Raw genomic sequence first — 13,312 nt, forward strand, 5'->3', positions numbered from 1 at the left:
TGTCACCTACAGGCTTCTCACAGGTCAGACTTCTCCTCTCCTTCTGTAAAAAACCATGCACAGCTAGGGCATAGCTAAGAAGTAAATAGAAAGGAACAAACTCTGAAGGACAGCCCTTACCTTTTTTCTGAGCTCTTGCATGGCTACATGCACCCCTGAGAAATGAAGGCAAGTTAAAACCAAAGAATCACCTCGTAATTCAGATCTGTGACAGAACATGGATGTGCTTCCGAAAACTGAAGCCCTCTGAGACCTGGAGAGCTTGTGGTTTGGCCCATGATGCCTTCACATTACGGTTATTTGCCTATGGTAGCTTTCACACAGCTCCAGCCCGACAATCAGGTACTGTTTCTGCCTTACAGCCGAGCAACCACTGCCCCCAAGTGCCCATTTGAAGGCTATTTTTTACGTTGGGGGTTCACAAGGTTTTGCATGTGTGTGATAGTGGGGTTAGCAGTGAGACCGTCGCACAGACCGCTGTCCGTGCAGTCTCAGCCTGGCTAGCTCTGGCAGCTGCTCACATGGACGAATCACGTCCTTTACTGTCCCACAACCCATTTTCTCTCACTGAACACCTGTTACCTCTCAGAAACCATGATTTTTTTAATGTCTCCATTTCCTATGGTATTGCCGTTATACCCTGCACAGTGAAAATCAATTCCTTGAAAGTTACTTCATTGTCAAGATCAGGGCCAGACTACCATGAAGTGTTGGTCCTCCGTATACTAAAAACCCTAGGTTTTATTATGTTTCCATCGAGAGTAACAGTTCTGTGTCATCCAGCATCATTATACCTTCTCTTTGCTTTTCAAACCAAATCGAAGGCACTCTTTTTACTTGGGCAATAATATTCCCCAGCATTCATTTTCCCAGGAAAAAGAAACTTCCCCTATGAAGCTTAGGCCCTTTCTTACCTGAGCAATTACCTCCTTCAAGATTTCTTGCTGCCTTATCAACAGCAACTCTTTTCAAGACCCTGGCTTTCCTAGCTTTTTTGCCCCCGTACTTCTTTTCTGGATGTACCGTCCATCTTCCCATCCTCATGCCCCTTGAATTTATGAAATTCCTTTCCACACTTACCTACATTATCCTGTTTCCTTGCAGAAGCTACTTTCTCTGCTGTCCTCCTCTTTCTAGTCTCCTCCACAATATATCTCCACACTGCAATGGCCCTCCCTTTTCTCTGATCCCTTCCTGCCCTTGCCTGACTCCCTCCTAGCGGGACTGATCCTGATCATCTTGATGGCTCCCATGATGGGTGTCCTAGTGCCAGGGTTACGCACTTGGTTCCAGGGTGTCTCTCCACCAGCATAAGTCCATCCAGTGCCACCAGCTGCTCTCTGTGACCTTAGCTGATGGCCACTTTGTTGTCCCTTGTGTGACCCACCCTGTGGGTCTCTCCATCAGTTTTTGGACTAGGAGTGTTGAATAGCTCCTGATAAATGCTTTCAGGTGTCCTGCGTGCATCAGCACCAAAAGGTGTAGCATCCAAGCCTCTCCAGGCTTCAGCCTCCACCAGCCTCTCAGACTGAGAACCTCTGAGTCCCATGCTGCTTTGTGGGGATCGACCTCTTCCCCAGCTGGGGATATATTGCACAGACAGGAGTCTCACTGCTGCTTTTCAGACTCCAAGGCTGGCTTGATTATCATCAACCAGGTAACCTGGCATCCATCAGGGCATTATTCGTGCCGCTGCACAGATAATGAGGTTTGATGTGACCTGGTCAGATCACAATGGAAAGTACTTTGAAGGGGCTTCGCAGTTCTAAACTGGTGCAAACTGGAAGTGTTGGTGATTCCCAGTGGTTAGAAATTACAGCCACAGCAGTTGTGCTCTTCAGCATAACCCCAGCCATCAGTGGTGCTCAGTGAGAAATTCATTGCCTATCATGTGGTACTGTTTTATTCAAATGTATTGAAGGTAATTAAACACATTCAGTTTAAACACATTCATAGTGTCCATAATGCTTGCTTTGTATTTGGGATAACAATATATGAATGGAATGATGGTATTTGAATCTCAGGCATCTGATATTACAGTTAAATAAAACAGGCCGTGAATACACACTACAATAATATTTACTTGAAACGAAGGATAGAAAGGAAAGAAGAGAGACCACAATAATGCTTTCAGGCCCCAGTAGATTTGTGATTTGTGCTAACTTGGCTGTAATAATCTTCTGTATCTAGGTTGATGTGTCCATCAAAAATGTTGGCATGAAAACCAAGGAAAAAATTAGATGTCAGTAAGCTAAAAGCCATTTTTTTCCCTCTGTGACAGAAACAGCCTCATTCTGATCCCTTTGTCACTATTAGAAATTCAGAGCAACTGATTTAAGAGTTCATTTTTTAATGTGTACACACACATTAGGAAAAACATATGGAAACGCTTTCTCTATTCAGGCCAGTGAGTAATGCAGCAGTGTCTGGATTCCTCTCCCACACACAGAGTGATCGAGCAGAAACCCTGCTGGTAGGCTGAGCAAGGGAAAAAAAAGTCCTGGTTTGTTAATGTGATACTTTGCAATCAGGTCAGCAACAATTCTGAGGATGTTCTTCCAATGACTCCCCAGCGGTATCATGGCTTTACAAAGCCTGTCTGGAAGCAGCAAATAATTGCCAGCAGGCAAAAGAGAATTTTAAGACAAAGAAAAAAAAACAGGAGAGAAAACATGAAATCAGGTATCTACCTGTTCTGCCCAAGAGGCAGCTGAGAGCCCGGCAGCCTGTGGTGCTCAGGGGAGGAGGATTTCAGGGGAAAACCTCCAGAGCAAAGCTCCTGGGGGTGGTGTTGAGAGCTGCTGGGCAGGTCCGGTCTCACTCACAGACTGGCCACTCTCTTTCCACCTCTTGCTTCATCTTACCTTTTGATTACTTTTGGGTTTTACTCTTTAACGTTTAAGTATGCAGAACACGTCCACCAATTTCATTTCTCATTTTTATTGAAGTTAAATCACCAGTGGAAAGGGAGCCTTGCTAGAAGACCGGACCCAGACAGGCACTTACATAGACTAGAGAAATACGCAGCCATAATGTCTTTATTTTACCTCTTGAATTCTCTCCTTCCTACGTCAGTGGTCATTTTATTCTGGAAGCTTATCTAATGTGTATAGAAAAGACCTGTATGAACTCAAGGTGCTCTTTCATCCTGTATAGATAGTGTGCTGTAGAAACTGGAAATTAACTTTTCTTCGGGTTTTGTAGTTTACCTTTTCACTTCACACCAGCTCAAAGTTTCATGCTATTTTTCCAGGTTAACTAGAGCCCGTAAGTGGCCGAGTTTTGCTCAGCCTGAGTATTTGAGAAATGATGTACCTGACGCACCTGAAATAGGGCACGACCGTAAGACACAGGGAGGAAGGGCATGGCCGTAAGACACAGGGAGACTGTTGAGAAGGACTTTTCTCTTTCACTGGGCTTGGCGAAACAGTGAAAAGCACCTCGCCTGCTAGTGCGGTCAGGGCATGTTATGTTGCATAAGTGAGCCTGACTGCCTTTCTCCAGCTAAAGCGGTGCTCTCCCCTAGCGCTGTCAGGAGGTGTTATTTCCAGAACCGTGAGCCTGTTGGTTATCCATTTGTGTTTCACACATACCCTGCCTTTCAAAACAGACAAGCCTATTTCCAAGCAGACTGAGTCTCATTAACAGCATAATCCGGAAAAGAAATAACGCGTTTGTAATTTACACATAGCTGAAAAAGCAATTGTAAACTCTTAAGCATTCAGCATTACAGTCTGGCTTTGGTTATGTTACATGATGGTATGAGCTTTAGAACAAATTTAACTGCAGCGCTCCTTTGTTTCACCGTATCTGAGTATTTGATAGCATTAGAGGTAGAGATTAGCATTGCCCCCTTTCCTAGATGGCATCTAACTCACTTTCTGATGTATTTACTGTCAGAATGAGGATTGAGCTGTGCGATGCATATTACCTATTCCGTCTCTATACTGCACTGACTTGTTTACAGGCCAGATTTAACACAGATACCACAGCAAGCTCCTGAGGCGAATAATAGATTGCAAAATGGGTATTAGCCAACATTTTATTCTAGTCTTGTGGCAGCAATACCGTAAATGGGATCATGTTCTTCACTGTAGCTTAATTATATTAGACTTTCCTCGAACTAATTACCAGCTCATTTACTCAGAGCTGATAGACAAGGTGCTCTAGATTAAAAAAAAAGCCCTTATATTCACTTTCTTACTGGTGTCGTGCTTCTCATTCAAAAACGTTGAGGGACCCTTCTTCCTCCTCGCTGTCCTGGTTCCCTCTGTGCAGCTGGCAGTTTAACTGCAAGGTTCTCTGCTGCTTTCCAGGTCTCGGGTCATGCACAAATACCTATGAAACATTTATCAAAAACCTCAGATGCTCCTGTCTGAGTTCGGCTTCTGTTCAAAATGAGCTGCAGATCACAGGGATGTTGTGCGTGTTTCATTAACTTTTCATCAAATCTAGCCACTAGGCTTCTCCGCTAGAATTTTCCTTAATGAACAACTTGACTATTCACTACCAGCTAGCTTTTTTCCACTCTGAACTCTGCTCTGTGGAAACTGTCCCGTGAGGTGAATTGCGTAGTAGCTTGCGATAGGAATAGTGGTCTTCTTTCCCTTCCCTTCTGACAAAAGACGAAGCCATGCAAATGTGTACAGCATAGAAACTGGAATCGTTGCTCTGGCATGTGACATGAGGAAAGCTGGATTAATTCAAACCTGTGTCTAATATAAAAGGAAGCATCTGCAGTTTACCCACATAGACGATGATGGCAGAAAGAAAGAGGGGCTGCATTTGAACCTGAATTTGTAGGGCACACTCAGCTTTTGGGCCTTCCTTATTTATACTCAGGATCTGAAAGAAATCCAAGGCTGTTATTTGGTACCATGAGGTCTTCCCTCTCCTGCACTGTGCACCTTGGGAGCAGTCCCAAGAGGGTCGGTGGCTCCAGGTGCCTGCAGGTGGCACACAGGGAGCGCTGAGCAGAGTGGGAAGCGCACGTGGGCGCACACATGCACAGAGACCCCAGGGGCTGGCGATAATAAAGATAATTTCCTAACTTGGTTACTGCTTCAACGCAGCCTTCATATCTCACAGTGCTGTAGCAGCCCTCAGCTGACTTGAAAGACCTGCTCACAAACACGTTTGCCATTAGTGATATGCTTAGGGAGGGAAAAAAAAAGAAAAAAAGGAGGAAAACAATCAGAGATATTAGTTTAAAACAGGAATATCCGTCTCCAAGTAAGAATTAGCTAAAAATCATCATAGCTAATGAAAAAAATATGTGGAAAGAAAAGGTCTTCTCCAGTGGAGAGCAAATACATGCAAAAGGAGCTAAGCCACTTCTAATTTGGCATACATAGCATTTAGACACTTGCCACTGCCCAGCTTGCAACAACAAATGCATGAGTTTAACTTTACGTCGATGAGGTACAAGAACATAGCTTATGATAAACCTAGTTTGGGGACTGAAAGACATTTTATATGGATTTTAACACCTTCTGAAGGTGCAAGACATGAACTCTGAAAAGAAATACTTCTGTATGAAGGTAACTTCACAGTGCCACAGCGTCAGGCCCATAGAGCATCATGGATTAGTGACCAGGGAGGGAGGACGAGCTGTTCTGGATATTGGGCAAGGGGCACCAAGGACTGCGGGCACTTTCATCTCCCACCTTGGGCCGCCTCTTCTTCTGGCCTTTTAGTTTGCAAAATCTGTGAGTCCTAGCAGTGGCAAAGCTGCTTAGGTATAGACAGGTAGGCACAGTTCAGCAAGGTCCTTCAAGATGTCCCATTTGTATTCTGAAACTCTTGTCATTCACCAGGATGAAGAACAGAGAAGTTTGTCTCACTGGGCTGTTCTGAGTTTTTCCTTTTGAGCTAACATCACACTTTATACAAGAACAGAAGAAGAAAAACAGAAAAACCCTTTTTTTTTCCTCAGGAGAAGGAGTTAACATATAGACAGAGGCATTTTTACATTATATCAATATTAGCTATTTCAGAGAACAAAAGTTCTGGCAGCAATTCCACTGAAAAACTTTTAATCAACCTAAGTGACATAAAAAAATTGAGAAGGCTGGTGCAAGTGGCATTTTGTTTGGCTTGACCATAATTTCTCTCTTTGTCATTAGTGTGGTCACCAGAAGAAAACGCTTCACAGTGCATTAACGGTTTTTTATTAAGCCACATCGCTGACGCAACTGTGCCTTTTGTGTCTAATGTACATCAACATAACAAGGTATTAACTGGTGCCTGGAGTTCACTCTGAAGGGTGGAGAAAAACATCACAACAAACAAACTGGTAAACAGTTATTGGTGGCGTTATTTGCAGGGAGAGTTGAGGGGAATACTGCCAGACTGTAATTATTGCATTTCACTGATTCACAATATGAAATATTGCGAATGCAGAAGTTTTCTGGGTCTGTTTCTGAAAACACGTTTGGTAGTGACTGGCAGCCTTGGTGATGCACAAAATGACTACAGCTATGAACACCCGAAGGGCAGTAAGAGAAAGAGCCTCTGCAGCCTGCGAGCAGGGGCTGCTGTGTACCCTGCTGCAGGCGGAGGTGGGCTGCGGGGACCTCCAAGGGAACAGGAGCGGATACCCCTCACAAAGCTCTGGCAGTCACCACAGCCATTTTTGGGGTACAGATACATACAACTACACTGGAAACAGTATAAGCCTACTGCTGTAGTGGGGATCCAGCACATCTGCCCTGTCTCTCCCACTTGCGTGTGCAAAACACAGCTTTGAGCGGAGGAAGGAGCAAGGGGAGGGGAGCTGGGCTAGGGAAGGGATGGGGCAGAGCAGAAGTCCACTCCAGGCAATCTTCCTGTTTGTTCCAATCACCTTCCTCACACAAAGCCTGTGTGAGGCTTTGGGTGAACCTTGCTTTGTTGGTGTCAGAGGTGTCCTTCCACAGTTTTTAAATAGGTCTAAGATGTGTGGGATTCAGAAATGCAAATGGTATCCTGATCCTCTCCTCTCCTTCACTTCTTCCCCAGTGTTTTGGGTCTTTGTGGGCCTGTGTTTCAAAATACATCTCCAGTCCTTTCAAGTCAGAAAGGTTTTTTATCTCTCTGTTTGTGTCTTTTACATATAGCTTGCACAGCTATTTTATTTATTTCCACGTTCCTTTGTTTCTACGTACACATATATATAACTTCTTTACCTTCGTTCATACTGATGTGCCCTTTATGTGGCATTCCTTGTCAAGGAAGTAAATACTCAGGACCCATAAAAAACAAAACTCAGCTCAGGTGTGGGGAATGTAGTAGACTTCACCTTGGCAGCAGAGTTACAGCTGGAAAACAGAGGAACTGGAGATTTCTCTTCACCCGTCACTGCTCCAATTATAAATGTGATTATGCTAGGGAAGCGATCCATCAGACCTCATCAGACCAAATAGATCAGAAGTGATCCATCAGACCTCAAATAACAAACCAAATGAGGCTAGCACTCCTCAGCTCTGTGTTTTCTTTTCTCTTCCCCTTGCTATTTATTTGCTTGCATCTTGCTTGTCATCCAGTGCCTCCAAGCACACCCAGCCCTCTTTCCTAATGTAGCGTCTCCTTTAATAATGTAGTCTGTGCGAATTGCAGCCTGGCGAACTGCAGACTCATCAGGGTGGCAGAGGCACAACACGAGTAGGTGCTTTCCCCTTGTAATCCTTTACCGTCAAAGAAGCCAACAAATACAAAATCTTCATTTGCTTTGAGACACCCTGTGGCAAAGCAGATCAAGCTGCTCTTTTCCTTCGTTACAACTGTGTCTTCTCTCTGCAAGATTAACAAGCATTACCACGGATTTGGGGTATCTGTACTGTTGGGGATCGCTTGCAGCCATCGCTAGCCGAAGTGCAACAGCATAGCAATCACTGTTACACTGCTCGTCAAAGCCAGCAATCTCTGCTTCTTCCTCACCATTAAAGCAATCAGCGCTGTGCCCTGAATCGGCCGTGTCAGCGCCTGTCATCCGACTCACGCATGATGTGAAAGAACGCGCTTCTAGGAAACTGGTCCTTTTCTTCAGGGCAGACAAGGCAACGTTCTGAGATAAAAGGAAAGTTTACTAGACAGCACTGATTTAATGACGTTAATAAACTGTAGCCATTAGTCCAATTACATAAGAGCGGGTTGCCCTGCCAGCCCTGATACCAGAGGATGATAAATGCAGATTAATTTCAGCTTCTTTACCTTATTCAGTTCTCCAGATAGGGGATGAAATGCCTGAGTTTATCTTTTCGTAAATGGCTCTGATATAGTTTAATTCTGACTTACAAAGGGCTTTCTGGCCAGCAAAATAAATCCTTTGCTCTCTTCTGAAGTAGGGCTGAAATTGCTCTCAGCTTGCAGGCTGAAAGGTGAGAATTTGAGGTGGTCTTCCCATTTTTTTTTGTGCTGGAAATATTTCCCTAGAAATGCAGAAAAGAAGCAGTGCTTGGTCTGTTTTCTAGCAGCTGTTTGGGAAGATACCCATCTCACTGGTTACCACTGCAGTGCTGCCAGGCAGAGTTGGGGGGAAACCAGGTGGTTTTGTGCCATCATGTCATGACAAGGCACTGAACAAACAGGACAGTGTCACTGTCATCTATACCATTAGTTTGAAAGGCACCAAACAGGACCTGAGCTGCCAAGCCATACAATTCCCAGGCACAAACACACACGTGCACAGAGATGGCACATTGTCAGTGCTTCGGTTCATGGGTGACCCCACAGCCCTGCTCTCAAAGCTACATTTCTGTGCGACCAGGGCACTGAGACTCTGCTAGCATGGGCCACGGAGAGGCAGCGATGCTAGGAGCTACTTATGGGGCCATCCCTTGCCCTCCCGGTGCTGTCTCATGGCTTTGAAGATATGCCTTTAATTAACTGCTTACAGCCAATGTTGAACTGGGGGCAAGAGAGGAGAGGACATCCCACTGCCTGTTTGCATTCTACCTGGCATTTAGCTTAATTTCCTGTATTTACATTTTGCCACTTGATCCTGTCCCTTGAGCCTTGCACAAGGGTCTAAACAACAGTTACTGTGCTGGAAGTGCTAAGTTAGGCTAGACAAGCCTTTTTAAATTTATTTAAAGTATTAGCTCAGAGCTGTTATAATTATCCTATTATAAAGCATATTTGCAAAAGTAACAATCTTGGACATGGGTCTTTCAGGCCAAGTTTCTTCTCAAAATGAACTCTCACAGCACTTAATATCACTGTGAGATTGTTAATTATACTTTGGCAGAAATGGGACCCATGTAATTAGGCTGATGTGTTTGACAGACTGTTTTTCACAAGAAAATTGACCACAAATACTTCTTGACCAACCTAACAACCTTCCCATTTGAAAGGCTCTATGCAAATGTGAAAGATATGGTCAGTCTTGCCTCCCTAGTGGGCTTGATATGATTTGGCAGGACTTAACAAGTAGTTTGAAGCCAATTTGTTAGTGGAATGAAGTAAGAGGTGATGAAAGAGCTTGACGTCTTGAGCGGTGAGAAGGCAGTTGGCCACACAGCTTCTCCTACGCATTTTTTTTCCAATTTCAATCACCTCTAGGTGATGAGACCTAGATGAGAGGAGGGACAGCTAGAAGGTATCTGCACCCCACCATGCATGCTCTGTCTCACATGCCAGAGCTCCCTTGCAACATACCCCGCCCTCAAGAAGGGCAGAGAAGGCAGAGCTAAGGCCAGCAGCAGCCATGGCCCACGGAAGGATCTCATGTTTTGGAGAACTCAGAGTTGGTGCCTGTAAATTTGGCAGACAGGAAGGACTGTTTGGTCATGAGTAAAACAGAGCTTGTTTTCAGGGCATCCCGCAGTGAGATTGCAGTATGCAACCAGTTCAGTTCATGAATAGCTGTACTGGATCTGGTTGGGATGGAGTTAATTTTCTTCATAGCACCCCCTTTGGTGCTGCGTTTTGGGTTTGTGACACACCAATGTTTTGGCTATTGCTGAATAGTGTTTGCATGGTGTCAAGGCTTTCTCGGTTTCTCACTCTGGGAGTAGGTTGGGGTGGGCAAGAGGCTGGGAGAGGACATAGCCAGGATAGCTGATCTGGACTGACCAAAGACATATTCCATACCGTATAGTGTCATGCTTGGCAATAAAACTGGGGTAAGGGAAAAAGAGGGATGGATTTTGGCTTCCAAGGTGCCCATTACTTGGATACCGTCTGGGCATCAGTCTGGTTGTGGGAGGTGGTGAGAGTTTATCACCTTTGCATTGCTTGGGCTTTCCCCTTTTCCTTCACCTGTTACACTGTCTTCATCTTGACCCACAAGTTTCTTGCTTTTGCTCTTCCTGTTCTCTCCCCTGTCCCACTGGGAGTGAGGGAGTAAGTGAGCAGCTGTGTGGGTGCTTGGCTGCTGGCCAAAGTCAACCCACAGTAGTTGAGGATTAAAACACTGGTACCCTGAGACCCAGATGTTCCAAAACCTACCATGGCATCCTTCCTGCCCATCTGTCAGGAGTCTCTGACAGGAAGGGCCCTTCACGGCCTTTAGAGTACATGTTTGAGAGTGGGGTAGAGAAGGGGGGAAAGGGACATTGTTTTTCTAAAGCTTTATTTAGAAAACGGAAAATAAAAGGTGCAACTGGACAAAATGACAAATTTTGCCAAAGGGGTCTAGTACCCTCATGCGCCTTTGCTTTCAGAGTGCAAGGACAGCCAAATGCCCCTCATGTTCAGGCTTTCATTTCACCTCCTTGCAAAAGTTACTGAACAGAAAATCACACAGTTCGTAAGTTTTTAAAGAAGTGAGCTGGTAAACATGGGATGGCTGACCCACTTTGCTCTCAGCAACCGATTGGAGCTTGCTCTTCATGAGCCCAAATTAAGGCAATGTGCCTTGGCTTAAATTCTGCTTAGTGAGGTTTAAGCTAAGGGATTCTATTTCACAACAGGGAGAAGATAAGGACCTGCACAGGGATATTTAGAGGGCCTGAGCTGAAGGAAGCTGACTCAGGGAGCGCAGTCACGTGCCTGGATTTGGTCAAGAATAATATTCTTGTCTCACACCCCATGTCCAGCAGAGCACCCTGGTGTGGAACAAATTGTGTCCCCTCCCCAGCATGGGCCCAGTCTCTTTTTAGGATAAAGGGCTCTTTGCTGAATTGGTGGAAAATTTCAGAGTTTTTGTTTTCTTAATGCAAGATTTAGTTTAGATTATTATATTAAAGTAGGCTTTGTGACAGAAAATAATTACATTGGAAAGATCTGTCAGCCTTCTTTGTTTTCTGCAGGATTTTGTCCATTCTATCCCTGTCACTACAGAAAGGCATACTTTAAAAAAAAAACAAAACGCTCGAAATCAGAAGTTAAATTGTTGAAGTGCAAGAAATGCCCTAGAATCATGTTCCAAGGACAATACTTCTGTTTAGTGCAAAATTACTAATGCCTTCAAAAGCTGTTACTAACTAGAGCTGCCTCAACACCACCACAGGCTGAAATGATCTTTGAGATTCAAAGCCCGTTTTTCTCATTCCATTTGATTTGTCAAATAAATGTGATAAATAGTTTGATAAATGGCTGCTGAAAGTTAAACCTCACATGGAGGTGCCTTTTTGGTTAGGAGCAAAGAGGGCTGCGTATAGACTGAGGGAGAAGGTCTGGGCCATAGTACCCACAGAGAAGCAGATGAACAGTTTTTGTGAATGAGGTTAGCGATGTGGGTTTTTTAAGTGTTATATTCCCATAACTGCTATCACTCATAAACATTGATGTTGGTTCAATGCCCAGCCTTTTCGACCTCATGAGAATCCCTGCAAGGCTCCACTGTGGTAGCTTCTCTACAAACTGATGACAGCCTGCGCTTTCCATTATCCTGGAATACTTGATACATTTTTACTACACCGGGTACCTTGGCGTGAGTGTTCTGCTTCTGGCTGCATTTACTGACAAGCTGCCATGTTTTCATGGAGTTGCGCATTAAGATGTTTGCTAAGAGGGATGAATTTCCTTATACCTCAGTGATGTTTAAAACAAGCTTTTTGGATAATTCCTGTGGTTTCTTCTCCAATTGAAATGTATTCCCTAAACTTTGTGAAACTGCAGGCTGATCTATTTCAAACTCCAGAAACCTTTCTACTTCTCAACAGTATTTTAACTGTAATACCTACACTACTGACTCTGAGAGAGTGAAGTGTCATTATCTTCAGCTTTCCAAGCAGACACAGACTAATACAGAAAAGGAATTTTCATCTCACTTAGCTTCAGCCATGTAAAAGTCTAAGATCTGATCTAAGCTTGTTTTTTGTAGGGTCCTTCTATAGTCCTCATGGAGAGAGAGATCCCTTCAGAAGGTGATTAATTCCACCTCTCAAAGGCACTTTTCTTAAAAGTGGGACAGTTTGCCCTCTGGAGATGCCTTGGCTGTGGGAATACAAGAAGGATATGAAAGAGCAATGAGCAGTAGCTGGGTTGCCTGATTTCTTAACTCAGCACCTCTACCTCCCTATAAAAGTACACAAACAACTGATAACATAAACAGTTCATCCCAACACTGTGGGTTTTGTACAATGAATTATTGTAATTTTACATGCAGTTTATTTGAGCTTTTGCATGCTTATTTGTATATGTATGTATTTAATTTTACTGTATTCAGTTTTATATAGTGACAACAACACTCAGCAAACTCCACTGCAAAGTTTTCAGGTAGTGACCAAGGTTGGAGTGGGTGCAGAATCGAGTATTTTCACTAGAACCACTGTTTGTTCAGAGGCTGCTATACAGCTCACAGATCAATTCTTATTTTGTTCTATGTCTCTGCGTATTATAATTTGTAGGGGTATCATGCTTTGGTAAAGGTAAGTGCCTGAGTTGATACAGCTCTTGTGTGCCACAACTATGTGTGCATTTACTTGCAGAGTAATGTATGCACAGCGGCTATGAGACCTGTTGGTTACCATCAGCGTCTGGATGCTGGGAGCATTTCTTATGCTTTTATGTTTGCAATTCTGTATCTTCAATGCACAGAACAACCACATGCTAACATCTGTTTCACTATCTGTTGATAGTTAAGAAAAGTTGAATCTTAAAGCAGTTGTGTGCCCAAACTTCCTTCTTTCCTAAAGAAGAAAACTGTATAAAAAAGAGACATATTTTCAGATGCGGGTTTTTTTTGGTGGACTTAAAGATATGAAAGACTTCTAAGGCTTGGGAAAAGGTTTACAAAACAACATGCTTCAACTAACTGTTCACTCTCTTGTAGATGTTCAGCATTCTGAAACCCATAAGTAAATACATACTTTTTCTGCTCAAGTTAGTGAGCTCAAAGTAATGGAATAAGAATTTGCCATAGTTCATAAACATAGACATCATTGCC

The sequence above is a fragment of the Rissa tridactyla genome, chromosome 1 (genome assembly GCF_028500815.1).
Source record: "Rissa tridactyla isolate bRisTri1 chromosome 1, bRisTri1.patW.cur.20221130, whole genome shotgun sequence".
NCBI lineage: Eukaryota > Metazoa > Chordata > Aves > Charadriiformes > Laridae > Rissa > Rissa tridactyla.